This window comes from Vidua chalybeata, chromosome 1 (genome assembly GCF_026979565.1).
Source record: "Vidua chalybeata isolate OUT-0048 chromosome 1, bVidCha1 merged haplotype, whole genome shotgun sequence".
Lineage (NCBI taxonomy): Eukaryota > Metazoa > Chordata > Aves > Passeriformes > Viduidae > Vidua > Vidua chalybeata.
This window is the reverse complement of record NC_071530.1, coordinates 55071169-55097821: the sequence shown is the minus strand read 5'-3', so window position 1 is coordinate 55097821 and position 26653 is coordinate 55071169. Positions and strand designations below refer to the sequence as shown.

At 53.4% G+C, this 26653-nt stretch overlaps 1 protein-coding gene across 4 annotated transcripts in view; it reads right to left on the bottom strand.

The window, feature by feature from the left end:
• VPS41 (VPS41 subunit of HOPS complex) overlaps nucleotides 1-26653 on the bottom strand; it is a 137961-nt gene that overhangs the window by 90109 nt on the left and 21199 nt on the right. The window contains exon 1 of one of the 4 annotated variants that reach the window (XM_053944173.1): nucleotides 4978-5020. The exons of the other annotated variants lie outside the window; for them this stretch is intronic. The gene's annotated coding sequence lies outside the window, so the exon portion shown is untranslated. Of the gene's footprint in view, nucleotides 1-4977; nucleotides 5021-26653 lie in introns of those variants that run through there. 4 annotated transcript variants of the gene reach the window in all.

Here is a 26653-nt window from a genome sequence, read left to right as displayed (position 1 = left end):
AAAGCCATTTAAACCTATGGAAACACCCAATATTTAGTCCCATGCTTACAGAAATATGCTGCAAAGAGAGTCTGTTTTAAAATGTTACATGAGAGTTTTATGAGAGAATACAGATGAGATTAATACAGGGATGTCAGCAGTGCATGACGTAGGAGTATGAAGTGGGATGTCAAAATGTCCACTAAGAAACAATTTTATTCAGTAAATCTACCACTGAACAAAGTTGTTACCAGACAGAATGACAATGTCAAATTACAGGTCTATATATAAATCAGTCAAATTCCTCAAGCCTACAGATTGTTAATAAATGGCTACAAGGTAGAGGGAGGAGATAAAGTCAAAGTAAAAAGCATACATTTGATGGAAGGAGACTGTAAGGAAGTATGCATCCATTTATAACAATTAACATATTACTGCATTTTCTACATTGCTTACAAAGATTACACTTGAAATGCATGGGCAATCAATGAATAAATTCATAAAAGTCAAAACTGAACTCCAGTCATCCTAGTTTTTATAAGATCCCACATGTTGCTGGGGCCAGGACATCCAATGTGCAACCAACATGAAAAGTTAATTCTAGTCTCTGGAGTAGTTTGCATAAAATCATTCATCCATGGACCATTAGATAAAGTTACTGTAAATAGGTTTTGCCTTATTTATGAGTGAAAACTAAGTAATTTTTTCTGCACATGCATATACAAAAAATATATACTTTCAGAGTGTTCTGCCAGGCTTCAAAGTAAGTAAATAAAATGAAAAGTCCCAAATATTAGGCATGATGATGTACCTATTTCATGCTTTCTTGACAGGTATCTTCTTTGTTAAATAAAAGTCAACCTAAAAGGTGAATTGAAATGAGGTCGGGGCACTTTACTGTAAACAAAATGAAATAAAAAGGTGATTTTCAAATATTCAAGATTACTGCTTCAGACTCTGATATATTAAATGAATTTGATGATCTCTTATTTAGAGTATCAGTATATTATTTAATAATTTTAAAGGCATTTTCTACCAGGAAAAGCTTTTATGCAGTTTGAACTTCTAAAGTAAACACAAGCCAGTGTTAATAAAAGCAAATCAATAATTTTTGTTAAATTTTAATACTCTTGAAAACCCACAAATTAAACCATGAGCAGCCTGAGTTGATACGTCTGTTAGCTGTGTTTCTATGACAACCTAGAGGGATAGTACAAGTCCTGACTTGCAGCAAAGCTAAGATATAAACAGAGTGAAATTTACCCCATAAAAGAGAACTCACAGCTTTCCTTTTTTAAGGGAAAAATAATAAAAATATCAATTGCTGAACTTACATGTATTTTTACTATCTGTATAACACTTTTTAAAAACCCTCCTAGAGGATTCTAAAAATTTGAAAATAAATTTTGTAACACTGCTTTTTGTACCAACACTTAATACTACTTCAATATTTAATGCCTAAAATTATCTGAAATAGCAATACTAAATTTTGAGATTCTTGACAAGTATTTTAAGAGAAAAATAAATATTTACTGCACAAAATGTGTAAAGCACATTTTGTAAAGCACACACAGCAGCCTTAAATTCTGAAAAGCAAGGAGACCCACAGAGCTGTCAGGAGGAAGGTACCTTTGTGGTGTTGTAAAATAAATAATGACCATTTTTCAACAACAGGAATGCTAACTTGAAACTCATACTCCATTTGATTTTCCACTTGCCTTTTAAAGCTAAAGCTAGCGGTCATATTGCTAAAATATACTGTAAAGAACAGGCATCCATAAACATTTCCCATTGAAAGCACCTTTCCAACTGAATGAAATACTCTCATTAGCCCCTAAGACTAATACAAACTCCTTCCTACTGGGAGCTCTTCCAGTTGCCATTGCTGAACACTCCTGAACTGAAAACAAATTACTTCTCATTCACCCAGCACCTATACAATACCAACTTTTCTTCTGGAACAGATTTACAAAACTAACAAGAGCTACAAATGTGCAACAAGCTCTCAACAGGCCAGTGCCACTGCACGGGATTCTCACCAGCCTTTCTGAACTCAGGTTCACAACCTTCTTCAGATATTCTGCCCCATCTTTCCTAGCTTTAGCTAAAGGAACTGCTGTGCTAGAACCATGAGTAGGAAAAAAGAAAAAAAATTCTAAAATCAGTCCTTGTGAAGAAAATTTCCAGAAGAAACTTGTGGGCAGTTCCCAGAGTTATTCCATTAGCCCACATTTGCTCCTGCAGCAGAGGATCTGCCCACAGGACAGTCTGTCACATGAACTACATGCTCCATTGATTACAGATACTCTAATTATGTTACAGGTAGAGATAGCAAAAGTTTCATCCTTCCCACTTAATTTGCCCTCAAAGTTTTTTAAAGCCCTTATGGAAATACACATTGCATATGTTATAAGGCAAGTGTCCTTCCCCTTTACTGCACATCTTCTGTCTGGTCCCAGACAGAATTGCAATTACTCTAAATGTCCATTCCAGCCTTGTTAATGCCTGCAAGTTTTGATCCTACATAGCATCTAAACTCCAATACAAAGATAGCTGAAGTCCATCACTGAAGCAATTTCAAAAAGGACACACTTACATCCTACTCCAACAAGGCCCTAGTGTCATAGGCCTTCTTAAAAGGCTATGACTGGAAAAAAAAAAAAAGTACAAAATAAACAAAAACCCTACAGTTGATTTTCTTTTTTTTACATGCCTTCTTTCAAGCTTACATTGATTTCAGAGATTATAAGAAAAATGGTAAATTACTTAATTTCCTCCTGGCCAGGACAGGGTAAATTTTTGCAGTAGTGAGGGAAGGCGTGGCTAGGACACAGAGGCTATCCTACACCATCTCATGCTGTTGCCAGGTGTGGGGAGGGATGGGGACCCTTCTGAGGAGAAGGGGTTCCTTCTGGTTGATCAGAGGACGGGTTGGGTAATGCTGGTTCCAACCCTGAGTAGCCGATGAGTATGAGTATTTTTGCATATGAATCACTATCTCTTTTGTACACTTTAGTTATTAGTATTGTCACTGTTACTGGTTATTTTCTTATCTCATTGTTCTTATCTCAACCCATCATCTTTCCCTTTTGTACCTCCTACTCTCCTCTCCAGCCCATCCCAGGGGAAGGGGAGGAGAGGAACAAGCAAGAAGCACGTGGTTGTAGAGTCTCAGCGGGAGCACTAAAGTGAGGAGTACCATTCCTAAATCGCAATACCCCCTAGCTTACTGGGTCATTCAAAGTGCTCTGCCTCTGTGTGTCTGAATATTAATGTTTAGGACACATTATAAAATCTCATTAAAAAAAAACCAAAAACCAAAACCAAACCAAAAAACCTCATTCTGCTGCAGAAAGCACAACCCCAGTACTACTGCAAAAAGGTGAGAAGAGACTACTACTTGGCAATTTGTGAGAGTAACTTTTCCTGACATTTAATAGAGGTCAGACCTTTAGAAACTATATCAGCACTTTTATTTATTTAAATAGTCATCACTATCACACAGAAGAAAAAAATTAAACCAACTAGCTAGAGCTCCAGAATTACTAGTTTACACACTATATGAAAATCTCAAGTAGAACCAAAGAAACCAACTCAAATTATTTTCTAATTAAAATAAAACTTCAAAGAACATTTAAAGTTATGCAAAAATGAATAAACGCATCCTTAGTGCTCCACTGGGGGCATCTTCACTTCTTATAGAAATTCAATGACAAATATAAAAAGAAAAAGAAACTAACATAAAAAGACCTCAAGCCCCAAAATGAAGTCTCCAGGGATAGTTACTTATTTCTCTTGTATATGTGCAGAAGCTCAAAGTGCAGCAAAATACCCAGCAGAACACAGTTGCTGACATAATTTATTACTTTTCTTGGTTTTGACATCTTGACTTGATCCAAGGTATAAGCATCTCCAACTCCTAATTTTTTAATAGAAATAATGTCTTAATCAGGACATTGACTGATTGTCTCAGCTTTAGTTTTGAGGGCCTCTGAGGCTGGCTGGAAATGATCTTTCATTTATAAATCCGCTATTTGACATGGGAGCAAAGAGTACTTAGCCAAGTGCCTGGTGTGTGGCTGAGAAGCAGAATGGATGACTTCTAGCCAGACTGCTATGAAAAGCACATAATCTGTGGGGTTTTACACCACCATCTGACCCCCTGGCAGTCTGTAAACCCTTTTTATCACCAGAATTGCTTGGAAGGGCAGGATTGCACCCAGGATGATTGTGCAAACCTTATTTGGGACAAGGGAGCCCAACAAGAATCTTACAAACTTAAGGTTAACTGCCACAAGATTTCCACAACAAGACAAGCACTACCCACAAAAGATGCAGATAAAGCTTTCTATTTAAACCTTCACAACATTTCTATATCAGGGAACTGCACCAAATGGGTCATAATGCCTGCTTTGGCCCAATAAAGAAATTATTACTATTTTCAGCCTTTATCCTTTCCAGTTCAGCCCTCAGACCTTTGTTAGGACCCAACTAATCTGCATTCATTCAAGGTAAAGAGATACAGATTTACAGATTAACCCGATTTTACACTTGCTGAACCCCATTCCCGAAAATCTACAAGGAAAATATCTAGCACCAAGTCCCTCAGACAAGCAGGTTCACTTATATGTCATCTCTTGTTTTCTCTAGAAAACACATTAGATTTAGGCTAAAAGTGGCTCAAACAAGCTGGTAATCCAGATAACCAGACAGAAGCTGTTGCAGTGTTCAGCTACGCAAACGGAGCAAAAGGGCTTTGTGAATTTGAGATGGGGGTTTCTATTTCCTAAACCTAAAGCTGGAGTTTCTATTCTGTATTTTTACGTGTATTCATCCTTCCCCCTGGAGTTATTCCCATTGGATTTTACCTATAATGTATTCACACTGGGCATTGTTCTATTGGTCTCACCTTATCTCTTATTTTTCCCTATAAAACCTTTGTCTGGACCCGAGATTGGGGTCACTTGTACGTGCGGCGATCGGGCAAATACAACCTACTTTGAACTGCACAACAAGTGTCCACTCTCTTAAGTCTCTTTATCCTGGTCTTGCTCGCGCTATTTAAATAGCTCCGTCCGTATCAAACCACAAAGGTGGTTGTTGCATCTCTCTCTCTCTCTCTCCGGACGCGCCCGGAAGCGCCTGACCGGTGCTCGGGGAAAGTGAACCGGGCGGAAACATGGACCGAGAGAGAGAAGAAAAGAACCGAAAAGCAACAAGAAGCCTCTATAGTCTCAGTATCACCCTGCAAATATCCATGTACATAATTTCTCACTTCCTTCTTTACCATATTTCACAACAAAACATCTTCTAATAGCTGTATGCTAAAAAACTAAGACTTACCATACTTTTTTTTGTATCTAATGGCAGTAATTAAGCGTGACAAACCATACAGTTTCTTCACCCTGGAAATAATGCTTCAGTTTAGACACCCTAGGTCAGCTAGGACAATGAGCAAATTCTTCAACTTTGCTGATTTGGACAACAAGGCAAGATGCAAGCAGAGCAACTTTCCACTACAGCTTTGTAGGACCAGTCTGCTGACAGGGTTACTCTCAGTTTTGGGACACAAATGGAAAAGGAAAACAGCGACTCTGCCCCACTACAATATTATGAAAGTTAAAGGATTGAAGAACTGCCTTCACAGTACCAGTCAGACCCACCTATAATCCAATTATCCAAAACACATAAATGGCCTGGCTCCCTGTGGGAATCCAGGGCATCCCTCTCTGGCTGCCCTGGAAGGTCTGGGACCCTGGCAGGGAGACAGAAACCCCCCTTACAGTAAGAGCCCCGAGAGACACTGTCTCTGATCTCTATCCATGGAAAAGAGTTTTCAATCTTACAGGATGAATTACAAGCTCTGAGTGTTTGATATAAGTAGTAATTAGTATGGCACAGGTGCAAAAGTAGAATTTTAGGATTCTAGATAAGGGGTTCAAAGGAGGGAAGATGGAGGAAACTGGGCGTACCTTGTCCTTTTTCTTCTTCTTCATGCCCTCCATGTTTCACTGTGGTGTTGGCATTTTTCTATTGGTTTTGGCTGGGGACACACTGTTCAACATGGGCGATAGATATTGGCACATTATTGTAAATATAGCACACGTAGATTCTAGTATATAATGTTTGTAACATCCCACTGAGGGGCAGAGCCCCACATGCTGCAGTGCAAGACAGACCTGCTGCAGGTCAGAGAGAAAATATTTTAGATAAGAAAAAATAAACAACCTTGAAAACCAGCACAGACTAATTACAACTCCTTCTTTGGCAGCAGGGCTGAAAGACAGAGACTTTCTACAATCTTGGGAGCATTTAAATATCACAGATCCCAACAGCTCCTAATCTAACACTTAACCTCCACTTTTAAGACTGCAGAGTCTTGAAGGCTCACAAGTCTTCCCCAGGACCCCCTCTTACAGATCTCCTCTGCTCCATCACCTTGTAACCATCAGATGGACCTTTGCTGATACCCTAACTTCCCTCAAATACTTTATCAAGCCCTCTCAGCCTTTCAACACTTTTCAATGTGCCTGCCAGGAACCCCATCTTCTACCTCTCCAAAACTGCCATGGTCCTCAGTTGGAAGCTCACTTCCAGCCAGGCAATCTCATGGCATAGCTTTCCTATACAGGGTTTCTAATAACTGCTTATAGCCTGACATGAAACAGCTGTTCACATGACACCAGAATCCAGCATAAACAGCTCACCAAATATACTACAGGTGGTTCTTGGAAAAGGCAGGCCACAGCTCCCATACCAGCAGCACTCCTACACCACCTCAGAGGCATTCAGAGGACAGAGATCAAGACTGACCACTGAGTAAATGGATTTGGCAATGCAGACAATTACCATCCTGTATTTCCATAACCTCTTCCCATATCTTAAAAGCACAGATGTTCTTATAATACATGGAAGGAAAAAGGAATGTTATTTACTAATTCAGGGTTGACATATGCAAATGAACACACTGCTCATTTGCAATACAAGGGAACACGGCAAATGAATAAAAATATCTAGCAAAAAAACCTACTGCAAGGGAAAATATCACATGGTAGCAACACATGACTTAACAAATGCAGGAGGGGTAATAAAAGTAGAAAATATTAAGCAGCAAGCTGTAACAAATTGCTAACATGTGTTGATGAATTTAAGGAAGTAACATCATCATGTCACAACACAGATGGGAGATGCCTTTAACTTCTACCCCAGACCATGTCAAAGTCCCTTTTATTCATTGGTAAAACCAATGAATAGGTCATTTTGTTTGGTTTTTGAGAACACGAAGATGAAGAAAAACTCCTAATCTTTAACTACTAAATGCTTACCCTGCTCACAACTTTAAGTACAGTAACAACTGGGTTGTACGTGTGATAAGGTAGACATGCCTTCTCCCCCTCTTCCTTGTTATATTCCTATTTCACAGTCACAAAACAGTTGGTCTATACAGATCCTACTATTGCCTTATGACTGCAGGCATCAGAATATAACCTGTACTTTAAAGATAAGTGGTAGAAGTTTTGAACCCTACACATTAAATTGGTGTATTATCTATTTGATATCAGAGGGAACACAGGAATATTTCTGGACATTTGTCCGCTTCCTTCTACCCTTAAAGCAAACATGTTCAACTTCAAGTAATCTGACCCACTATTAACTGCATTATGTGTGCATTATTTGCGCAGTAGAGTCTTACTTTTCCTCAGCATCACTTGGAAAAATTTATTTGAAGATGACCAATTCTGGTTAGAATGGGGGTAAGATAAAAGTTTGTCTTTGCAAAGTTTTAGAAGTCAAAATTGACAAAATATGCAAATTACTGAGGTGGGCAATGAGGACATAACACTGTGTAAAGCAGGCAGCTATTCACTTGATGTTCTTCCATTGTAACATCAGGCTTCTTTGGTGTTTGCCTCTGATGCTGCCACTTTTCAAAGAAACTGCACACAAGACAACCTACTGTCTGCCATTCTGACATGGAAGTCAGGAAAAAACCCTAGACCAAATCCTGCTTCTTCACACACCAACTGGAAACAATGTTATAGTCAAGAAACAACTTAAATAATCATTATTTCTGAAAAAAATAGTTGGAAATTCACAACAAAGATTTAAAATTTATTTATTTTCATTCTTGCAAAACATCTGGTGTTATGAACAGTTTCCAGGTGTTCCCCAAAAACGCGGGCAGGGCTTTCCTAGTTCCCATGGCAACACTAAAAAAAACTACTAACTCTAGCTAAGTACCAATATTGAAATGCTAATTAGCTAATTGCTCTGTTTGTTTTCTCTAAACTACCTGGAGATAACCGGCTTCCCACCCCTCCACGCTGCCACTCTGGGACTAACATGCAAATAAAAACCCCTTAGGATCATGGAGGATCCTTAGGATCCTAATCCCTTAGGATTAGGAGGAAAAAAGAATATAAATCAAAAACTGAACACAGTAGAGGAGTCTAGGCAAATGCCCTAGATGAGGAAGAGGAAAACACATCCCCTGATTGACTTTTAACTGTCGCCATCACCTAAGAAAAAACAGACTATATTAGGCTCTGAGAAGCAGGAATACAGAGAGAGAGAGACCTGGAGCTGCCACCACGGAAGGAGCGGGGACAGCTGTTGTTCTGGACTTCAGCAACAGACTCTGCACGCCACGCATCCTCATGCTCAGGTCAACGGTGTCCCACAAGGAAAGGAGAAAGGAGAGCTGCTGCTCGGGACTACAGTGACCGACTCTGCACGCCAAGCTTCCCAATCCTAGTAGGAGAGTCAGGCAAGGGTGCTTGGCCAGAGTTCGAGTGTAAGGCTCGGCAGGACGTTCGACCTTACCTCGGCAGGGAGACCAAGCTTCCCAAGCCTAGTAGGGGCAGGCAAGGGGGCTTGGCCGGAGTTCGAGTGTAAGGCTCGGCAGGACGTTCGACCTTACCTCGACAGGGAGACCAAGCTTCCCAAGCCTAGTAGGAGAGTCAGGCAAGGGGGCTTGGCCAGAGTTCGAGTGTAAGGCTCGGCAGGACGTTCGACCTTACCTCGGCAGGGAGACCAAGCTTCCCAAGCCTAGTAGGAGAGTCAGGCAAGGGGGCGTGGCCGAAGTTCAACTGTAAGGCTCGGCACGTCGTTCGACCTTACCTCAGCAGGGAGACCAAGCTTCCCAAGCCTAGTAGGGGCAGGCAAGGGGGCTTGGCCGGAGTTCGAGTGTAAGGCTCGGCAGGACGTTCGACCTTACCTCGGCAGGGAGACCAAGCTTCCCAAGCCTAGTAGGAGAGTCAGGCAAGGGGGCTTTCATGAGTTCAAGTGTAAGGCTCGGCAGGACGTTCGACCTTACCTCGGCAGGGAGACCAAGCTTCCCAAGCCTAGTAGGAGAGTCAGGCAAGAGGGCTTGGCCGGAGTTCAACTGTAAGGCTCGGCAGGACGTTCGACCTTACCTCGGCAGGGAGACCAAGCTTCCCAAGCCTAGTAGGGTCAGGCAAGGGGGCTTGGCCGGAGTTCGAGTGTAAGGCTCGGCAGGACGTTCGACCTTACCTCGGCAGGGAGACCAAGCTTCCCAAGCCTAGTAGGGTCAGGCAAGGGGGCTTGGCCGGAGTTCGACTGTAAGGCTCGGCAGGACGTTCGACCTTACCTCGGCAGGGAGACCAAGCTTCCCAAGCCTAGTAGGGTCAGGCAAGGGGGCTTGGCCGGAGTTCGAGTGTAAGGCTCGGCAGGACGTTCGACCTTACCTCGGCAGGGAGATCAAGCTTCCCAAGCCTAGTAGGAGAGTCAGGCAAGGGGGCTTGGCCTGAGTTCGAGTGTAAGGCTCGGCAGGACGTTCGACCTCACCTCGGCAGGGAGACCAAGCTTCCCAAGCCTAGTAGGAGATTCAGGCAAGGGGGCTTGGCCGGAGTTCGAGTGTAGAGGCTAGGCACGACATTCGACCTTACCTCGGCAGGGAGACCAAGCTTCCCAAGCCTAGTAGGAGAGTCAGGCAAGAGGGCTTGGCCGGAGTTCAACTGTAAGGCTCGGCAGGACGTTCGACCTTACCTCGGCAGGGAGACCAAGCTTCCCAAGCCTAGTAGGGTCAGGCAAGGGGGCTTGGCCGGAGTTCAACTCTAAGGCTCGGCAGGACGTTCGACCTTACCTCGGCAGGGGGACCAAGCTTCCCAAGCCTAGTAGGGTCAGGCAAGGGGGCGTGGCCGGAGTTCAACTCTAAGGCTCGGCAGGTCGTTCGAACTTACCTCGGCAGGGAGACCAAGCTTCCCAAGCCTAGTAGGGGCAGGCAAGGGGCCTTGGCCGGAGTTCAACTGTAAGGCTCGGCAGGACGTTCGACCTTACCTCGGCAGGAGAAAAAGCTTCCCAAGCGTAGTAGGAGAGTCAGGCAAGGGGCCTTGGCCGGAGTTCGAGTGTAAGGCTCGGGAGGACGTTCGACCTTACCTCGGCAGGGAGACCAAGCTTCCCAAGCCTAGTAGGAGAGTCAGGCAAGGGGGCTGGGCCGGAGTTCAACTCTAAGGCTCGGCAGGACGTTCGACCTTACCTCGGCAGGGAGACCAAGCTTCCCAAGCCTAGTAGGAGAGTCAGGCAAGGGGGCTTGGCCGGAGTTCAACTCTAAGGCTCGGCAGGTCGTACGAACTTACCTCGGCAGGGAGACCAAGCTTCCCAAGCCTAGTAGGGGCAGGCAAGGGGCCTTGGCCGGAGTTCAACTGTAAGGCTCGGCAGGACGTTCGACCTTACCTCGGCAGGAGAAAAAGCTTCCCAAGCGTAGTAGGAGAGTCAGGCAAGGGGCCTTGGCCGGAGTTCGAGTGTAAGGCTCGGGAGGACGTTCGACCTTACCTCGGCAGGGAGACCAAGCTTCCCAAGCCTAGTAGGAGAGTCAGGCAAGGGGGCTGGGCCGGAGTTCAACTCTAAGGCTCGGCAGGACGTTCGACCTTACCTCGGCAGGGAGACCAAGCTTCCCAAGCCTAGTAGGAGAGTCAGGCAAGGGGGCTTGGCCGGAGTTCGAGTGTAAGGCTCGGCAGGACGTTCGACCTTACCTCGGCAGGGAGATCAAGCTTCCCAAGCCTAGTAGGAGAGTCAGGCAAGGGGGCTTGGCCGGAGTTCAACTGTAAGGCTCGGCAGGACGTTCGACCTTACCTCGGCTGGGAGACCAAGCTTCCCAAGCCTAGTAGGAGAGTCAGGCAAGGGAGCTTGGCCGGAGTTCGACTGTAAGGCTCGGCAGGACGTTCGACCTTACCTCGGCAGGGAGACCAAGCTTCCCAAGCCTAGTAGGGGCAGGCAAGGGGGCTTAGCCGGAGTTCGAGTGTAAGGCTCGGCAGGACGTTCGACCTTACCTCGGCTGGGAGACCAAGCTTCCCAAGCCTAGTAGGAGAGTCAGGAAAGGGGGCTTGGCCGGAGTTCAACTGTAAGGCTCGGCAGGACGTTCGACCTTACCTCGGCAGGGAGACCAAGCTTCCCAAGCCTAGGAGGTTCAGGCAAGGGGGCTTGGCCGGAGTTCGAGCGTAAGGCTCGGCAGGACGTTCGACCTTACCTCGGCAGGGAGACCAAGCTTCCCAAGCCTAGTAGGAGAGACAGGCAAGGCGGCTTGGCCAGAGTTCGAGTGTAAGGCTCGGCAGGACGTTCGACCTTACCTCGGCTGGGAGACCAAGCTTCCCAAGCCTAGTAGGAGAGTCAGGCAAGGGGGCTTGGCCGGAGTTCGAGTGTAAGGCTCGGCAGGACGTTCGACCTTACCTCGGCAGGGAGACCAAGCTTCCCAAGCCTAGTAGGAGAGTCAGGCAAGGGGACTTGGCCGGAGTTCGACTGTAAGGCTCGGCAGGACGTTCGACCTTACCTTGGCAGGGAGACCAAGCTTCCCAAGCCTAGTAGGGGCAGGCAAGAGGGCTTGGCCGGAGTTCGACTGTAAGGCTCGGCAGGACGTTCGACCTTACCTCGGCAGGGAGACCAAGCTTCCCAAGCATAGTAGGGGCAGGCAAGGGGACTTGGCCGGAGTTCGAGTGTAAGGCTTGGCAGGACGTTCGACCTTACCTCGGCAGGGAGACCAAGCTTCCCAAGCCTAGTAGGAGAGTCAGGCAAGGGGGCTTGGCCGGAGTTCGACTGTAAGGCTCGGCAGGACGTTCGACCTTACCTCGGCAGGGAGACCAAGCTTCCCAAGCCTAGTAGGAGAGTCAGGCAAGGGGACTTGGCCGGAGTTCAACTGTAAGGCTCGGCAGGACGTTCGACCTTACCTTGGCAGGGAGACCAAGCTTTCCAAGCCTAGTAGGGGCAGGCAAGAGGGCTTGGCCGGAGTTCAACTGTAAGGCTCGGCAGGACGTTCGACCTTACCTCGGCAGGGAGACCAAGCTTCCCAAGCATAGTAGGGGCAGGCAAGGGGACTTGGCCGGAGTTCGAGTGTAAGGCTTGGCAGGACGTTCGACCTTACCTCGGCAGGGAGACCAAGCTTCCCAAGCCTAGTAGGAGAGTCAGGCAAGGCGGCTTGGCCGGAGTTCGAGTGTAAGGCTCGGCAGGATGTTCGACCTTACCTCGGCAGGGAGACCAAGCTTCCCAAGCCTAGTAGGGGCAGGCAAGGGTGCTTGGCCGGAGTTCGAGTGTAAGGCTCGGCAGGACGTTCGACCTTACCTCGGCAGGGAGACCAAGCTTCCCAAGCCTAGTAGGAGAGTCAGGCAAGGCGGCTTGGCATGAGTTCGAGTGTAAGGCTCGGCAGGACGTTCGACCTTACCTCGGCAGGGAGACCAAGCTTCCCAAGCCTAGTAGGAGAGTCAGGCAAGGGGGATTGGCCGGAGTTCGAGTGTAAGGCTCGGCAGGACGTTCGACCTTACCTCGGCAGGGAGACCAAGCTTCCCAAGCCTAGTAGGGGCAGGCAAGGGGGCTTGGCCGGAGTTCGACTGTAAGGCTCGGCAGGACGTTCGACCTTACCTCGGCTGGGAGACCAAGCTTCCCAAGCCTAGTAGGAGAGTCAGGCAAGGGGGCTTGGCATGAGTTCGAGTGTAAGGCTCGGCAGGACGTTTGACCTTACCTCGGCAGGGAGACCAAGCTTCCCAAGCCTAGTAGGAGAGTCAGGAAAGGGGGCTTGGCCGGAGTTCGAGTGTAAGGCTAGGCAGGACGTTCGACCTTACCTCGGCAGGGAGACCAAGCTTCCCAAGCCTAGTAGGAGAGTCAGGCAAGGGGCTTGGCCGGAGTTCGAGTGTAAGGCTCGGCAGGACGTTCGACCTTACCTCGGCAGGGAGACCAAGCTTCCCAAGCCTAGTAGGAGAGTCAGGCAAGGGGCCTTGGCCGGAGTTCGAGTGTAAGGCTCGGCAGGACGTTCGACCTTACCTCGGCAGGGAGACCAAGCTTCCCAAGCCTAGTAGGAGAGTCAGGCAAGGGGGCTTGGCCGGAGTTCGACTGTAAGGCTCGGCAGGACGTTCGACCTTACCTCGGCAGGGAGACCAAGCTTCCCAAGCCTAGTAGGAGAGTCAGGCAAGAGGGCTTGGCCGGAGTTCGACTGTAAGGCTCGGCAGGACGTTCGACCTTACCTTGGCAGGGAGACCAAGCTTCCCAAGCCTAGTAGGGTCACGCAAGGGGGCTTGGCCGGAGTTCAACTGTAAGGCTCGGCAGGACGTTCGACCTTACCTCGGCAGGGAGACCAAGCTTCCCAAGCCTAGGAGGGTCAGGCAAGGGGGCTTGGGCAGAGTTCAATTGTAAGGCTCGGCAGGACGTTCGACCTTACCTCGGCAGGGAGACCAAGCTTTCCAAGCCTAGTAGGACAGACAGGCAAGGGGGCTTGGCCGGAGTTCAAGTGTAAGGCTCGGCAGGACGTTCGACCTTACCTCGGCAGGGAGACCAAGCTTCCCAAGCCTAGTAGGAGAGTCAGGCAAGAGGGCTTGGCCGGAGTTCGAGTGTAAGGCTCGGCAGGACGTTCGACCTTACCTCCGCAGGGAGACCAAGCTTCCCAAGCTTAGTAGGAGAGTCAGGAAGGGGGCTTGGCCGGAGTTCGAGTGTAAGGCTAGGCAGGACGTTCGACCTTACCTCGGCAGGGAGACCAAGCTTCCCAAGCCTAGTAGGAGAGTCAGGCAAGGGGGCTTGGCCGGAGTTCGAGTGTAAGGCTCGGCAGGACGTTCGACCTTACCTCGGCAGGGAGACCAAGCTTCCCAAGCCTAGTAGGGTCAGGCAAGGGGGCTTGGCCGGAGTTCGAGTGTAAGGCTCGGCAGGACGTTCGACCTTACCTCGGCAGGGAGACCAAGCTTCCCAAGCCTAGTAGGAGAGTCAGGCAAGGGGGCTTGGCCGGAGTTCGAGTGTAAGGCTCGGCAGGACGTTCGACCTTACCTCGGCAGGGAGACCAAGCTTCCCAAGCCTAGTAGGGTCAGGCAAGGGGGCTTGGCCGGAGTTCGAGTGTAAGGCTCGGCAGGACGTTCGACCTTACCTCGGCAGGGAGACCAAGCTTCCCAAGCCTAGTAGGAGAGTCAGGCAAGGGGGCTTGGCCGGAGTTCGAGTGTAAGGCTCGGCAGGACGTTCGACCTTACCTCGGCAGGGAGACCAAGCTTCCCAAGCCTAGTAGGGTCAGGCAAGGGGGCTTGGCCGGAGTTCGAGTCTAAGGCTCGGCAGGACGTTCGACCTTACCTCGGCAGGGAGACCAAGCTTCCCAAGCCTAGTAGGAGAGTCAGGCAAGGGGGCTTGGCCGGAGTTCGAGTGTAAGGCTCGGCAGGACGTTCGACCTTACCTCGGCAGGGAGACCAAGCTTCCCAAGCCTAGTAGGAGTCAGGCAAGGGGGCTTGGCAGGAGTTCGAGTGTAAGGCTCGGCAGGACGTTCGACCTTACCTCGGCAGGGAGACCAAGCTTCCCAAGCCTAGTAGGAGAGTCAGGCAAGGGGGCTTGGCCGGAGTTCGAGTGTAAGGCTCGGCAGGACGTTCGACCTTACCTCGGCAGGGAGACCAAGCTTCCCAAGCCTAGTAGGGTCAGGCAAGGGGGCTTGGCCGGAGTTCGACTGTAAGGCTCGGCAGGACGTTCGATCTTACCTCGGCAGGGAGACCAAGCTTCCCAAGCCTAGTAGGGTCAGGCAAGGGGGCTTGGCCGGAGTTCGAGTCTAAGGCTCGGCAGGACGTTCGACCTTACCTCGGCAGGGAGACCAAGCTTCCCAAGCCTAGTAGGAGGGTCAGGCAAGGGGGCTTGGCCAGAGTTCGACTGTAAGGCTCGGCAGGACGTTCGACCTTACCTTGGCAGGGAGACCAAGCTTCCCAACCCTAGGAGGGTCAGGCAAGGGGGCTTGGCCGGAGGTCGAGTGTAAGGCTCGGCAGGACGTTCGACCTTACCTTGGCAGGGAGACCAAGCTTCCCAAGCCTAGTAGGAGAGTCAGGCAAGGGGGCTTGGCCAGAGTTCGAGTGTAAGGCTCGGCAGGACGTTCGACCTTACCTCGGCAGGGAGACCAAGCTTCCCAAGCCTAGGAGGGTCAGGCAAGGGGGCTTGGCCGGAGTTCGAGTGTAAGGCTCAGCAGGACGTTCGACCTTACCTCGGCAGGGAGACCAAGCTTCCCAAGCCTAGTAGGAGAGTCAGGCAAGGGGGCTTGGCCGGAGTTCGACTGTAAGGCTCAGCAGGACGTTCGACCTTACCTCGGCAGGGAGACCAAGCTTCCCAAGCCTAGTAGGAGAGTCAGGCAAGGGGGCTTGGCCGGAGTTCGAGTGTAAGGCTCGGCAGGACGTTCGACCTTACCTCGGCAGGGAGACCAAGCTTCCCAAGCCTAGTAGGAGAGTCAGGCAAGGGGGCTTGGCCGGAGTTCGACTGTAAGGCTCGGCAGGACGTTCGACCTTACCTCGGCAGGGAGACCAAGCTTCCCAAGCCTAGTAGGAGAGTCAGGCAAGGGGGCTTGGCCGGAGTTCGAATGTAAGGCTCGGCAGGACGTTCGACCTTACCTCGGCAGGGAGACCAAGCTTCCCAAGCCTAGTAGGGTCAGGCAAGGGGGCTTGGCCGGAGTTCGAGTGTAAGGCTCGGCAGGACGTTCGACCTTACCTCGGCAGGGAGACCAAGCTTCCCAAGCCTAGTAGGAGAATCAGGCAAGGGGGCTTGGCCGGAGTTCGAGTGTAAAGGCTCGGCAGGACGTTCGACCTTACCTCGGCAGGGAGACCAAGCTTCCCAAGCCTAGTAGGCGAGTCAGGCAAGGGGGCTTGGCCGGAGTTCGACTGTAAGGCTCGGCAGGACGTTCGACCTTACCTCGGCAGGGAGACCAAGCTTCCCAAGCCTAGTAGGGTCAGGCAAGGGGGCTTGGCCGGAGTTCGAGTGTAAGGCTCGGCAGGACGTTCGACCTTACCTCGGCAGGGAGACCAAGCTTCCCAAGCCTAGTAGGAGAGTCAGGCAAGAGGGCTTGGCCGGAGTTCGAGTGTAAGGCTCGGCAGGACGTTCGACCTTACCTCGGCAGGGAGACCAAGCTTCCCAAGCCTAGTAGGAGAGTCAGGCAAGGGGCTTGGCCGGAGTTCGACTGTAAGGCTCGGCAGGACGTTCGACCTTACCTCGGCAGGGAGACCAAGCTTCCCAAGCCTAGTAGGAGAGTCAGGCAACGGGGGCTTGGCCGGAGTTCGAGTGTAAGGCTCGGCAGGACGTTCGACCTTACCTCGGCAGGGAGACCAAGCTTCCCAAGCCTAGTAGGAGAGTCAGGCAAGGGGGCTTGGCCGGAGTTCAAGTGTAAGGCTCGGCAGGACGTTCGACCTTACCTCGGCAGGGAGACCAAGCTTCCCAAGCCTAGGAGGGTCAGGCAAGGGGGCTTGGCCGGAGTTCGAGTGTAAGGCTCGGCAGGACGTTCGACCTTACCTTGGCAGGGAGACCAAGCTTCCCAAGCCTAGTAGGGAGTCAGGCAAGGGGGCTTGGCCGGAGTTCGAGTGTAAGGCTCGGCAGGACGTTCGACCTTACCTCGGCAGGGAGACCAAGCTTCCCAAGCCTAGTAGGAGAGTCAGGCAAGGGGGCTTGGCCGGAGTTCGACTGTAAGGCTCGGCAGGACGTTCAACCTTACCTCGGCAGGGAGACCAAGCTTCCCAAGCCTAGTAGGAGTCAGGCAAGGGGGCTTGGCCGGAGTTCGAGTGTAAGGCTCGGCAGGACGTTCGACCTTACCTCGGCAGGAGACCAAGCTTCCCAAGCGTAGTAGGAGAGTCAGGCAAGGGGCCTTGGCCGGAGTTCGACTGTAAGGCTCGGCAGGACGTTCAACCTTACCTCGGCAGGGAGACCAAGCTTCCCAAGCCTAGTAGGGTCAGGCAAGGGGGCTTGGCCGGAGTTCGACTGTAAGGCTCGGCAGGACGTTCAACCTTACCTCGGCAGGGAGACCAAGCTTCCCAAGCCTAGTAGGGTCAGGCAAGGGGGCTTGGCCGGAGTTCGAGTGTAAGGCTCGGCAGGACGTTCGACCTTACCTCGGCAGGGAGACAAAGCTTCCCAAGCCTAGTAGGGTCAGGCAAGGGGGCTTGGCCGGAGTTCGAGTCTAAGGCTCGGCAGGACGTTCGACCTTACCTCGGCACGGAGACCAAGCTTCCCAAGCCTAATAGGAGAGTCAGGCAAGGGGGCTTGGCCAGAGTTCGAGTGTAGAGGCTTGGCACGACGTTCGACCTTACCTCGGCTGGGAGAAAAAGCTTCCCAAGCCTAGTAGGATCAGGCAAGGGGGCTTGGCCGGAGTTCGAGTCTAAGGCTCGGCAGGACGTTCGAACTTACCTCGGCACGGAGACCAAGCTTCCCAAGCCTAATAGGAGAGTCAGGCAAGGGGGCTTGGCCGGAGTTCGAGTGTAAGGCTCGGCACGACGTTCGACCTTACCTTGGCAGGGAGACCAAGCTTCCCAAGCCTAGTAGGAGAGTCAGGCAAGGGGGCTTGGCATGAGTTCGAGTGTAAGGCTCGGCAGGACGTTCGACCTTACCTCGGCAGGGAGACCAAGCTTCCCAAGCCTAGGAGGGTCAGGCAAGGGGGCTTGGCCAGAGTTCGAGTGTAAGGCTCGGCAGGACGTTCGACCTTACCTCGGCAGGGAGACCTAGCTTCCCAAGCCTAGGAGGGTCAGGCAAGGGGGCTTGGCCGGAGTTCGAGTGTAAGGCTCGGCAGGACGTTCGACCTTACCTCGGCAGGGAGACCAAGCTTCCCAAGCCTAGTAGGGTCAGGCAAGGGGGCTTGGCCGGAGTTCGAGTGTAAGGCTCGGCAGGACGTTCGACCTTACCTCGGCAGGGAGACCAAGCTTCCCAAGCCTAGTAGGAGAGTCAGGCAAGGGGGCTTGGCCGGAGTTCGAGTGTAAGGCTAGGCAGGACGTTCGACCTTACCTTGGCAGGGAGACCAAGCTTCCCAAGCCTAGTAGGAGAGTCAGGCAAGGGGGCTTGGCCGGAGTTCGAGTGTAAGGCTCGGCAAGACGTTCGACCTTACCTCGGCAGGGAGACCAAGCTTCCCAAGCCTAGTAGGGCGAGGCAAGGGGGCTTGGCCGGAGTTCGAGCGTAAGGCTCGGCAGGACGTTCGACCTTACCTCGGCAGGGAGACCAAGCCTCCCAAGCCTAGTAGGGTCAGGCAAGGGGGCTTGGCCGGAGTTCGAGTGTAAGGCTCGGCAGGACGTTCGACCTTACCTCGGCAGGGAGACCAAGCTTCCCAAGCCTAGTAGGAGAGTCAGGCAAGGGGGCTTGGCCGGAGTTCGAGTGTAAGGCTAGGCAGGACGTTCGACCTTACCTTGGCAGGGAGACCAAGCTTCCCAAGCCTAGTAGGAGAGTCAGGCAAGGGGGCTTGGCCGGAGTTCGAGTGTAAGGCTCGGCAGGACGTTCGACCTTACCTCGGCAGGGAGACCAAGCTTCCCAAGCCTAGGAGGGTCAGGCAAGGGGGCTTGGCCGGAGTTCGAGCGTAAGGCTCGGCAGGATGTTCGACCTTACCTCGGCAGGGAGACCAAGCTTCCCAAGCCTAGTAGGGGCAGGCAAGGGGGCTTGGCCGGAGTTCGAGTGTAAGGCTCAGCAGGACGTTCGACCTTACCTCGGCAGGGAGACCAAGCTTCCCAAGCGTAGTAGGAGAGTCAGGCAAGGGGGCTTGGCCGGAGTTCGAGTCTAAGGCTCGGCAGGACGTTCGACCTTACCTCGGCTGGGAGACCAAGCTTCCCAAGCCTAGTAGGAGAGTCAGGCAAGGGGGCTTGGCCGGAGTTCGAGTGTAAGGCTAGGCAGGACGTTCGACCTTACCTCGGCAGGGAGACCAAGCTTCCCAAGCCTAGTAGGAGAGTCAGGCAAGGGGGCTTGGCCAGAGTTCGAGTGTAAGGCTCGGCAGGACGTTCGACCTTACCTCGGCAGGGAGACCAAGCTTCCCAAGCCTAGGAGGGTCAGGCAAGGGGGCTTGGCCGGAGTTCGAGTGTAAGGCTCGGCAGGACGTTCGACCTTACCTCGGCAGGGAGACCAAGCTTCCCAAGCCTAGTAGGGAGTCAGGCAAGGGGGCTTGGCCGGAGTTCGAGTGTAAGGCTCGGCAGGACGTTCGACCTTACCTCGGCAGGGAGACCAAGCTTCCCAAGCCTAGTAGGAGAGTCAGGCAACGGGGGCTTGGCCGGAGTTCGAGTGTAAGGCTCGGCAGGACGTTCGAACCTTACCTCGGCAGGGACACCAAGCTTCCCAAGCCTAGTAGGGTCAGGCAAGGGGGCTTGGCCGGAGTTCGAGTGTAAGGCTCGGCAGGATGTTCGACCTTACCTCGGCAGGGAGACCAAGCTTCCCAAGCATAGTAGGAGAGTCAGGAAGGGGGCTTGGCCGGAGTTCGAGTGTAAGGCTCGGCAGGACGTTCGACCTTACCTCGGCAGGGAGACCAAGCTTCCCAAGCCTAGTAGGAGAGTCAGGCAAGAGGGCTTGGCCGGAGTTCGAGTGTAAGGCTCGGCAGGACGTTCGACCTTACCTCGGCAGGGAGACCAAGCTTCCCAAGCCTAGTAAGAGAGTCAGGCAAGGGGGCTTGGCCTGAGTTCGACAGTAAGGCTCGGCAGGACGTTCAACCTTACCTCAGCAGGGAGACCAAGCTTCCCAAGCCTAGTAGGGTCAGGCAAGGGGGCTTGGCCGGAGTTCGAGTGTAAGGCTCGGCAGGACGTTCGACCTTACCTCGGCAGGGAGAAAAAGCTTCCCAAGCCTAGTAGGAGTCAGGCAAGGGGGCTTGGCAGGAGTTCGAGTGTAAGGCTCGGCAGGACGTTTGGCCTTACCTCGGCAGGGAGACAAAGCTTCCCAAGACAAGTTGGTGAGTCAGGGAAGGGGGCTTGGCCGGAGTTCAAGTGTAAGGCTCGGCAGGACGTTCGACCTTACCTCGGCACGGAGACCAAGCTTCCCAAGCCTAGTAGGAGAGTCAGGCAAGGGGGCTTGGCCGGAGTTCGAGTGTAAGGCTTGGCAGGACGTTCGACCTTACCTTGGCAGGGAGACCAAGCTTCCCAAGCCTAGTAGGAGAGTCAGGCAAGGGGGCTTGGCATGAGTTCGAGTGTAAGGCTCGGCAGGACGTTCGACCTTACCTCGGCAGGGAGACCAAGCTTCCCAAGCCTAGGAGGGTCAGGCAAGGGGGCTTGGCAGGAGTTCGAGTGTAAGGCTCGGCAGGACGTTCGACCTTACCTCGGCAGGGAGACCAAGCTTCCCAAGCCTAGTAGGAGAATCAGGCAAGGGGGCTTGGCCAGAGTTCGAGTGTAAGGCTCGGCAGGACGTTCGACCTTACCTCGGCAGGGAGACCAAGCTTCCCAAGCCTAGTAGGAGAGTCAGGCAAGGGGGCTTGGCCGGAGTTCGAGTGTAAGGCTCGGCAGGACGTTCGACCTTACCTCGGCAGGGAGACCAAGCTTCCCAAGCCTAGTAGGAGAGTCAGGCAAGGGGGCTTGGCCGGAGTTCGAGTGTAAGGCTCGGCAGGACGTTCGACCTTACCTCGGCAGGGAGACCAAGCTTCCCAAGCCTAGTAGGGTCAGGCAAGGGGGCTTGGCCGGAGTTCGAGTGTAAGGCTCGGCAGGACGTTCGACCTTACCTCGGCAGGGAGACCTAGCTTCCCAAGCCTAGTAGGAGAGTCAGGCAAGGGGGCTTGGCCGGAGTTCGAGTGTAAGGCTCGGCAGGACGTTCGACCTTACCTCGGCAGGGAGACCAAGCTTCCCAAGCCTAGTAGGGTCAGGCAAGGGGGCTTGGCCGGAGTTCGAGTGTAAGGCTCGGCAGGACGTTCGACCTTACCTCGGCAGGGAGACCAAGCTTCCCAAGCCTAGTAGGAGAGTCAGGCAAGGGGGCTTGGCCGGAGTTCGAGTGTAGAGTCAGGCAAGGGGGCTTGGCCGGAGTTCGAGTGTAGAGGCTAGGCAGGACGTTCGACCTTACCTTGGCAGGGAGACCAAGCTTCCCAAGCCTAGTAGGAGAGTCAGGCAAGGGGGCTTGGCCGGAGTTCGAGTGTAAGGCTCGGCAGGACGTTCGACCTTACCTCGGCAGGGAGACCAAGCTTCCCAAGCCTAGTCGGGTCAGGCAAGGGGGCTTGGCCAGAGTTAGAATTTCAGGCTCGGCAGGATGTTTGACCTTACCTCGGCAGGGAGACCAAGCTTCCCAAGCCTAGTAGGGGCAGGCAAGGGGGCTTGGCCGGAGTTCGACTGTAAGGCTCGGCAGGACGTTCGACCTTACCTCGGCAGGGAGACCAAGCTTCCCAAGCCTAGTAGGAGAGTCAGGCAAGGGGGCTTGGCCGGAGTTCAAGTCTAAGGCTCGGCAGGACGTTCGACCTTACCTCGGCTGGGAGACCAAGCTTCCCAAGCCTAGTTGGAGAGTCAGGCAAGGGGGCTTGGCCAGAGTTCGAGTGTAAGGCTCGGCAGGACGTTCGACCTTACCTCGGCAGGGAGACAAAGCTTCCCAAGCCTAGTAGGAGAGTCAGGCAAGAGGGCTTGGCCAGAGTTCGAGTGTAAGGCTCGGCAGGACGTTCGACCTTACCTCGGCAGGGAGACCAAGCTTCCCAAGCCTAATAGGAGAGTCAGGCAAGGGGGCTTGGCCGGAGTTCAACTCTAAGGCTCGGCAGGACGTTCGACCTTACCTCGGCAGGGAGACCAAGCTTCCCAAGCCTAGTAGGGTCAGGCAAGGGGGCTTGGCCGGAGTTCGAGTGTAAGGCTCGGCAGGACGTTCGACCTTACCTTGGCAGGGAGACCAAGCTTCCCAAACCTAGTAGGAGAGTCAGGCAAGGGGGCTTGGCCGGAGTTCGAGTGTAAGGCTAGGCAGGACGTTCGACCTTACCTCGGCAGGGAGACCAAGCTTCCCAAGCCTAGTAGGAGAGTCAGGCAAGGGGGCTTGGCATGAGTTGGAGTGTAAGGCTCGGCAGGACGTTCGACCTTACCTCGGCAGGGAGACCAAGCTTCCCAAGCCTAGTAGGAGAGTCAGGCAAGGGGGCTTGGCCGGAGTTCGAGTGTAAGGCTCGGCAGGATGTTCAACCTTACCTCGGCAGGAGAAAAAGCTTCCCAAGCGTAGTAGGAGAGTCAGGCAAGGGGGCTTGGCCGGAGTTCGAGTGTAGAGGCTAGGCAGGACGTTCGACCTTACCTTGGCAGGGAGACCAAGCTTCCCAAGCCTAGTAGGAGAGTCAGGCAAGGGGGCTTGGCCGGAGTTCGAGTGTAAGGCTCGGCAGGACGTTCGACCTTACCTCGGCAGGGAGACCAAGCTTCCCAAGCCTAGTCGGGTCAGGCAAGGGGGCTTGGCCGAAGTTCGAGCGTAAGGCTCGGCAGGACGTTTGACCTTACCTCGGCAGGGAGACCAAGCTTCCCAAGCCTAGTAGGGGCAGGCAAGGGGGCTTGGCCGGAGTTCGAGTGTAAGGCTCAGCAGGACCTTCGACCTTACCTCGGCAGGGAGACCAAGCTTCCCAAGCCTAGTAGGAGAGTCAGGCAAGGGGGCTTGGCCGGAGTTCAACTCTAAGGCTCGGCAGGACGTTCGACCTTACCTTGGCAGGGAGACCGAGCTTCCCAAGCCTAGTAGGAGAGTCAGGCAAGGGGGCTTGGCCAGAGTTCAAGTGTAAGGCTCGGCAGGACGTTCGACCTTACCTCGGCAGGGAGACCAAGCTTCCCAAGCTTAGGAGGGTCAGGCAAGGGGGCTTGGCCGGAGTTCGAGTGTAAGGCTCGGCAGGACGTTCGACCTTACCTTGGCAGGGAGACCAAGCTTCCCATGCCTAGGAGGGGCAGGCAAGGGGGCTTGGCCGGAGTTCGACTGTAAGGCTCGACAGGACGTTCGACCTTACCTCGGCAGGGAGACCAAGCTTCCCAAGCCTAGTAGGAAAGTCAGGAACGGGGGCTTGGCCGGAGTTCAACTGTAAGGCTCGGCAGGACGTTCAACCTTACCTCGGCAGGGACACCAAGCTTCCCAAACCTAGTAGGTTCAGGCAAGGGGGCTTGGCCGGAGTTCGAGTGTAAGGCTCGGCAGGATGTTCGACCTTACCTCGGCAGGAGAAAAAGCTTCCCAAGCATAGTAGGAGAGTCAGGCAAGGGGCCTTGGCCGGAGTTCGAGTGTAAGGCTCGGCAGGACGTTCGACCTTACCTCGGCAGGGAGACCAAGCTTCCCAAGCCTAGTAGGAGAGTCAGGCAAGAGGGCTTGGCCGGAGTTCGAGTGTAAGGCTCGGCAGGACGTTCGACCTTACCTCGGCAGGGAGACCAAGCTTCCCAAGCCTAGTAGGGTCAGGCAAGGGGGCTTGGCCGGAGTTCGACTGTAAGGCTCGGCAGGACGTTCAACCTTACCTCAGCAGGGAGACCAAGCTTCCCAAGCCTAGTAGGGTCAGGCAAGGGGGCTTGGCCGGAGTTCGACAGTAAGGCTCGGCAGGACGTTCGACCTTACCTCGGCAGGGAGAAAAAGCTTCCCAAGCCTAGTAGGGTCAGGCAAGGGGGCTTGGCCGGAGTTCGACTGTAAGGCTCGGCAGGACGTTCGACCTTACCTCGGCAGGGAGAAAAAGCTTCCCAAGCCTAGTAGGATCAGACAAGGGGGCTTGGCCGGAGTTCAACTCTAAGGCTCGGCAGGACGTTCGAACTTACCTCGGCACGGAGACCAAGATTCCCAAGCCTAATAGGAGAGTCAGGCAAGGGGGCTTGGCCGGAGTTCGAGTGTAGAGGCTTGGCATGACGTTCGACCTTACCTTGGCAGGGAGACCAAGCTTCCCAAGCCTAGTAGGAGAGTCAGGCAAGGGGGCTTGGCATGAGTTCGAGTGTAAGGCTCGGCAGGACGTTCGACCTTACCTCGGCAGGGAGACCAAGCTTCCCAAGCCTAGGAGGGTCAGGCAAGGGGGCTTGGCCAGAGTTCGACTGTAAGGCTCGGCAGGACGTTCGACCTTACCTCGGCAGGGAGACCTAGCTTCCCAAGCCTAGGAGGGTCAGGCAAGGGGGCTTGGCCAGAGTTCGAGTGTAAGGCTCGGCAGGACGTTCGACCTTACCTCGGCAGGGAGACCAAGCTTCCCAAGCCTAGTAGGGTCAGGCAAGGGGGCTTGGCCGGAGTTCGAGTGTAAGGCTCGGCAGGACGTTCGACCTTACCTCGGCAGGGAGACCAAGCTTCCCAAGCCTAGTAGGAGAGTCAGGCAAGGGGGCTTGGCCGGAGTTCGAGTGTAGAGGCTAGGCAGGACGTTCGACCTTACCTTGGCAGGGAGACCAAGCTTCCCAAGCCTAGTAGGAGAGTCAGGCAAGGGGGCTTGGCCGGAGTTCGAGTGTAAGGCTCGGCAGGACGTTCGACCTTACCTCGGCAGGGAGACCTAGCTTCCCAAGCCTAGGAGGGTCAGGCAAGGGGGCTTGGCCGGAGTTCGAGCGTAAGGCTCGGCAGGACGTTCGACCTTACCTCGGCAGGGAGACCAAGCTTCCCAAGCCTAGTAGGGTCAGGCAAGGGGGCTTGGCCGGAGTTCGAGTGTAAGGCTCGGCAGGACGTTCGACCTTACCTCGGCAGGGAGACCAAGCTTCCCAAGCCTAGTAGGAGAGTCAGGCAAGGGGGCTTGGCCGGAGTTCGAGTGTAGAGGCTAGGCAGGACGTTCGACCTTACCTTGGCAGGGAGACCAAGCTTCCCAAGCCTAGTAGGAGAGTCAGGCAAGGGGGCTTGGCCGGAGTTCGAGTGTAAGGCTCGGCAGGACGTTCGACCTTACCTCGGCAGGGAGACCAAGCTTCCCAAGCCTAGTCGGGTCAGGCAAGGGGGCTCGGCCGAAGTTCGAGCGTAAGGCTCGGCAGGATGTTTGACCTTACCTCGGCAGGGAGACCAAGCTTCCCAAGCCTAGTAGGGGCAGGCAAGGGGGCTTGGCCAGAGTTCGACTCTAAGGCTCAGCAGGACCTTCGACCTTACCTCGGCAGGGAGACCAAGCTTCCCAAGCCTAGTAGGAGAGTCAGGCAAGGGGGCTTGGCCGGAGTTCAACTCTAAGGCTCGGCAGGACGTTCGACCTTACCTCGGCTGGGAGACCAAGCTTCCCAAGCCTAGTTGGAGAGTCAGGCAAGGGGGCTTGGCCAGAGTTCGAGTGTAAGGCTCGGCAGGACGTTCGACCTTACCTCGGCAGGGAGACAAAGCTTCCCAAGCCTAGTAGGAGAGTCAGGCAAGAGGGCTTGGCCAGAGTTCGAGTGTAAGGCTCGGCAGGACGTTCGACCTTACCTCGGCAGGGAGACCAAGCTTCCCAAGCCTAGTAGGAGAGTCAGGCAAGGGGGCTTGGCCGGAGTTCAACTCTAAGGCTCGGCAGGACGTTCGACCTTACCTCGGCAGGGAGACCAAGCTTCCCAAGCCTAGTAGGAGAGTCAGGCAAGGGGGCTTGGCCGGAGTTCGACTGTAAGGCTCGGCAGGACGTTCGACCTTACCTTGGCAGGGAGACCAAGCTTCCCAAACCTAGTAGGAGAGTCAGGCAAGGGGGCTGGGCCGGAGTTCGAGTGTAGAGGCTAGGCAGGACGTTCGACCTTACCTTGGCAGGGAGACCAAGCTTCCCAAGCCTAGTAGGAGAGTCAGGCAAGGGGGCTTGGCATGAGTTGGAGTGTAAGGCTCGGCAGGACGTTCGACCTTACCTCGGCAGGGAGACCAAGCTTCCCAAGCCTAGTAGGAGAGTCAGGCAAGGGGGCTTGGCCGGAGTTCGAGTGTAAGGCTCGGCAGGATGTTCAACCTTACCTCGGCAGGAGAAAAAGCTTCCCAAGCGTAGTAGGAGAGTCAGGCAAGGGGGCTTGGCCGGAGTTCGAGTGTAGAGGCTAGGCAGGACGTTCGACCTTACCTTGGCAGGGAGACCAAGCTTCCCAAGCCTAGTAGGAGAGTCAGGCAAGGGGGCTTGGCCGGAGTTCGAGTGTAAGGCTCGGCAGGACGTTCGACCTTACCTCGGCAGGGAGACCAAGCTTCCCAAGCCTAGTCGGGTCAGGCAAGGGGGCTTGGCCGAAGTTCGAGCGTAAGGCTCGGCAGGATGTTTGACCTTACCTCGGCAGGGAGACCAAGCTTCCCAAGCCTAGTAGGGGCAGGCAAGGGGGCTTGGCCGGAGTTCGACTGTAAGGCTCAGCAGGACCTTCGACCTTACCTCGGCAGGGAGACCAAGCTTCCCAAGCCTAGTAGGAGAGTCAGGCAAGGGGGCTTGGCCGGAGTTCAACTCTAAGGCTCGGCAGGACGTTCGACCTTACCTGGGCTGGGAGACCAAGCTTCCCAAGCCTAGTTGGAGAGTCAGGCAAGGGGGCTTGGCCAGAGTTCGAGTGTAAGGCTCGGCAGGACGTTCGACCTTACCTCGGCAGGGAGACCAAGCTTCCCAAGCCTCGTAGGAGAGTCAGGCAAGAGGGCTTGGCCAGAGTTCGAGTGTAAGGCTCGGCAGGACGTTCGACCTTACCTCGGCAGGGAGACCAAGCTT